Source organism: Nanorana parkeri, unplaced genomic scaffold (genome assembly GCF_000935625.1).
Source record: "Nanorana parkeri isolate BGI_ZX_2015 unplaced genomic scaffold, ASM93562v1 scaffold1194, whole genome shotgun sequence".
In the NCBI taxonomy this organism is placed as follows: domain Eukaryota; kingdom Metazoa; phylum Chordata; class Amphibia; order Anura; family Dicroglossidae; genus Nanorana; species Nanorana parkeri.
The window spans coordinates 279,726-284,808 of NW_017307462.1; the positions used below are offsets into that span (position 1 = coordinate 279,726).

Genomic DNA, 5,083 nt, shown 5'->3' on the forward strand with positions numbered 1-5,083 from the left:
AAACTCTCAAAGATGAACCCTTTGGCTTTAATCTTTAATTTTTGGCTTTTTAAGAGAAGATTGTAGGATAGATCAAAAAGCTCCCTAAGGCCCTCTCTATCCTTTTTCAAAGTTACAAAATATTTAGGACTCAGATTAAGAAGCGTCTGTTTGCTGCCCCAGCCGGGTGGTGGTTGAGTTTCCATAGAAACGTGAAAGCAGCTGATATCTTTTTCGGTTTGGTGCATGCACCCGGCAGCCCCAAGGCTACAGTTAGTTTCCTATTTCTTCATTAGTCCTGTGGTAAAACCAGCTACATGCAAATGGGGTCCATGCTTCAAATTGAAGAGAGTGTTGGCTCTGCTTGTGCAAACAGCTTTGCTTTAAAGGAGAACTATGAGGTGAGTGAAAATCACTCATCCTCATAGTTGGAGCCGACGTGTGACGATGAAACTGTCAGCTCAATAGATCGGGAAGTGAGCTCACTTCTCAATCATCTCCCTGCAGAGAGCGGTGACTGTCAGGATTCCCCCCTCCCCGCTCTGATCCCCCAGCGCTGAGTGGAGGAACAGACAGGGAGGGGGCGGGCACACCCTCTAGATAGGCAGAGCCAGCTGTCACTCGCGCAGCTGGGTAGATCTCGACAGCATTGTCGGGATCCGTCCCGGCTGAGGCCGTCTCAGAATACCACGAGCTGTAGCTTGCAAAATACTGAGCTTTGGGTCACAGGAGGGCGCTAGTATATGTCCTCCCATGACCCTTAAGAAAACTATGGGGAAAAACACTTACCCCATCATTCTCTTTTAAAGCCTGTTGCCCCTGCAGCACATATGTTTTCTTTACTTACCTGGTTTGCCATTTTAGCTGCTGGGGGTGAAAAAATCCCCCTTTACTTCCAGGCATGCAGGAGCATGTGAATGACCTAAGGGTCTATGCAGGGCCCCTTCATCGGGTTGGTCACTGTCAACCTGATGAAGGGGCTCTGCTTAATCCCCAAAAACTTGTTTGCAACATTATGTGACAGTATAATAAAGCACAAAACAAGAAGCTTTCATGTGTGTGGCGGTGATCAACTCATCTTCACTCTGATGTTTGCAAGGCAGCATCCGCGATATGATTACAAGCACCACCATCTCTCCAAGGTTGCGATAGGCTGTACGGAGTGCAGGTGATATTTGACAACATTGTGACTTAAGGGGCCATTGCCTAAAACAACAGTGATAGAGAGGGCAAAACCGGGAGTTACAATTTACCAAATTTTCCACTGGAATTTTGAAGCTACATTCAGCAAGTGATGGGTAGGGGAAGCAAATGCAAGAGATGTTGAGAAGAGTCAGAAGAACCTTTAGGAAATATGAGCAGACTCTATGTTGCCTGCAACAGCGCATCCAGGCAAAGATTGTTACTAAAATAAACACATGAAACAAAAGGGTGCTATCATTTACATGTGCCTAAGGAAGCATAATGTCAACATACAACCCAATGCAGGTGGAGCCATAGGTTGTGGAGGATGAGCCACATAAAAAAAAAAAAACATATGCTGCATTGTTTATTTACTGAACTGCTCTTCACACTGGGCAAGATCCAATTGACTTTCTCTCCATTCTGTACCAGCACTCTCCATGAGCTCTGATAGCTGGCAAGTGGTATAACAATAGCCATAGCAGCCCACACAGCTGCTATGGGGCCTGGAGGTGGAAGGGGAGCCCATTAGAGAGGCTGTTGAGGCAATTTAAAGATAGAAAATATGTTTGCATATGAGGATAACACAAATCCAATACTGTATTATTATTATTATTATTAGGAATGCACCAATACCGCACACCTGCACAGCCCACCTGAAAGTCCACACAGCCCATCATAGACCGCACATAGCTCACATGAGAGTTTGTACAGCCACCATAGAATCTACACAGCCCACCTGAAAGTCTGCACAGTCTACCATAGAACCTGCACATCCCACCTGAGAGCCCGCACAGCCCATCATAGACCGCACATAGCTCACCTGAGAGTCCGCACAGCCCATCATAGACCCCCGCATGACCTCCTGAGACCCCCACACAGATCTCTAAGACCCTACACAGCCCTCCTGAGACCCCCACACAGCCACATGAGATCCACCGCTGGAGACATCAGGCGAGCAGCACAGAGTATGTAGCTTCATATTATTCTGCATTGCTGTATAATGTATTGCTGGGATTTGTAGTCCTCTATATCCGGTGCCATTCTGCATTGCTGTATAATATATCACTGGGATTTGTAGTTTTCTATAGCTGGTGGTATTCTGCATTGTTGTATAATGTATTGCTGAGATTTGTAGTCTTGCTACAGCTTGGGGGATTGTAAAGGCTGAGGTGGACAATGACCCTGCACTCTCTGTGATGTTTCCAGGCAACAAAAGCTGAGGTTAGACACACCAGAGGAGACATCAGACTCACTGTCCCTAGTCACAAATCCCCTTTGCAAGACTGTGCAATAACAAGAATTTGTTTAGCTGGTTTTGTAGCGCAGATTCATTGTCCTTAGAGCTTCTGTTCATCCTGGCCAGCACTGAAATTAACCCTGTATGCCTAACATAGTCTTCCTCAGTCCTAAGATGCCCAAGCAGCTGCACACCGATGAGGTCACTCCATAAAAAGATCTTTATTGGGCTTCCAGACCCTGATCTACCCACTCTAATGCATTTCACCGTACGGGGGCTTAATTGTAATCTACAATGAAGTCCCTGTAGCATGAAACCCATTAGAGTGGGTAGTACTGCAGGTGGAACTGCGCAGCATGTCTTGAAACCTAATCGAGATGTTTCTATGAAGTGACCTTATTGGTGTGAAGCTGCTTTGGGCATCTCGTGACTAAACTGTTTGGAGTAGGCACACGCTCCCTCGGCAAGCAAGCATCTGCAAACGACGACCGATCTGTGGGAGGGAGCTGCCTTGTTCTTCATTGTCTATTTCTGTTTTTTGCTTGCTGTGGCAGTAGATGAGGTTGAAGAATTTACACTGAGGCCCTGGAATCTGAGATGGTGGAAAAAGACCGGAGAGCTACTGAGGACAGAGCAGTTAGCTGGAAAATTAATGTTAAAAGTTAATTTCCTGCTTTGGTGCTCCCTTCATCTCTGACAACTTCTATCCACAGCACCGGTCCTTAGTAATGCACTGACCATGCTGACAGCTCTCCTGCTACCTGTCCATGTTTTAGATACACTTCATGCTGTTATTGTTGGAAATGCAAGAGCACTTCTAACCGTAATCAGTGACAGTAGGGAGGTGGCGGGAGAGGGGGTCATAGTATGACTATGGTAGTTGAATATGATGCGCTGCCTGCTGCAACCTCTCTATGGTTGTGGATAATAACAGTTAAATTGGGAGTTAAATACATTGATTACCATTTCAGCATAAGCGTAAACAGTCGCCGTCTTTCCTGCAAACATCTACCTGAGCTTGTTTATCAGAGAGGTGAAGAAATTCTGTGACCTATAGAATAAGTCAACAGCTATAATATATGCTGAATGTATGCCTGTATCCCCTGAGCCCACGCTTTATACATCTCGCCTTTGTAGGGCTTCACAATACAATGAAATATTTTTTTTTCATTCACGTGTGCATACATTATACAGTGCCGGGCTAAAGACTAGAAATCCCAAGTCATATGAAATGTTTTGTTGTTTTGTTTCCCAGTCTGTCGATTTCAGCAAATAAATAGTAATTATTCTTAGGCATTGCAAGACTAAGGGGATGTATTTATAAAACAGTCACAGAGCCATTCATTCTGCAAAACTATATGTACATTCATTCTGTGCGAATGGAGCAAAAACGGATGTCTTTGTCGAATGTATTATCAGAAGATTCCACCTTATGGCCACTAGATGGAGCAGAGAATGATAGGGAATATGTATGTATTTGCTTTGATCCTTGGCTCCATCTAGTGGCCATTATGAGGTATTTTCCTCTTTTTCTCTAACCTTATGAATTACCTTTGACCTGGAGAGAAAATATACTAATACCATTTGTTTTTGTCTTTCCTCGCTCTCTCTCCTGGCTGTCTCTCCTCACTCTCTCCCCTGGCTGTCTCTCTCTGCTCTCTCCTGGCTGTCTCTTCTGGCTGTCACTCCTCACTGTCCCCTGGCTGTCTCTCTTTGCTCTCTCCTGGCTGTCTCTCCTCGCTTTCTCTCCTCGCTCTCTCTCCTGCCTGTCTATGCTTGTTCTTTCTCCTAGCTGTCTCTCCTATCTCTCTCCTGGCTGCCTCTCCTGGCTGTCTCTGCTCGGTCTCTCTCCGCTGGCTGTCTCTCTTTGCTCTTTCCCTGGCTGTTTCTACTCTCTCTCTCCTAGTTGTCGCTCTTCTCTCTCCCTCCCTTGGCTCTTCATCTTTCTCTCCTGGCTGTCTCTCCTCGCTCTCCTGGTTGTCTCCCCTCGCTCTCCTGGCTGTCTCTACTCGCTCTTTCTGCTGGCTGTCTCTTCTTACTCTCTCCTGTATATCCCCCCCACCCCCAAAATAAAAGAAAAATGCTGCATGGCACTAGAGTGTTTAGGGTTTGCTTAAAAAAAAGGTGACAACCCTACCTGGACTGAAATAACGTATTCTGATTTCACTGCACACTGTGAGCTTCTCAAAATATGCATTAGAAGCTGCGGCAAATCAGATAGAGCCTGTCTCATTTACTGGCTGAAAGATGTCCAGCATCATCTAGCACTTTTCTCTTCAGCCTGACTGTCCGTGGCCTTCCCCTTTCATTCAGTAAGGCAGAGAATCACATATGGCGGTCTCTATGCAATCGCAATCTGCCTAAGAACACCCACTTCTCAAGACTGACACTTGCATATCAACGTGTTTGATATTTGCATAACCATTCCCAAGAGCGGTCCACTGCTTGCATTAGGACTGAGGGCTCTTGAGAGCAGTTCTGAGGCAGGGTCCTGTGATGTTTTCAGGAAGCTAAGTACAGCACCCTGCTGGCTTCTCCCACCAGCCACGATCTGCCTGCATTGCACAGAGCACAGAGACCCAGTAAACACATCACAGAGTCTACAATAAGGTATGTAATTAAACTGGAAAGGTTTTATTTAAAAGTTTAATTAGCATGTTGGGGGGGGGGGGGGGCGGGGGA

At 45.9% G+C, this 5,083-nt stretch overlaps 1 protein-coding gene across 1 annotated transcript in view; it reads left to right on the forward strand.

The window, feature by feature from the left end:
• THSD7B (thrombospondin type 1 domain containing 7B) overlaps positions 1 to 5,083 on the forward strand; it is a 294,353-nt gene that overhangs the window by 197,850 nt on the left and 91,420 nt on the right. The window lies entirely within an intron of this gene.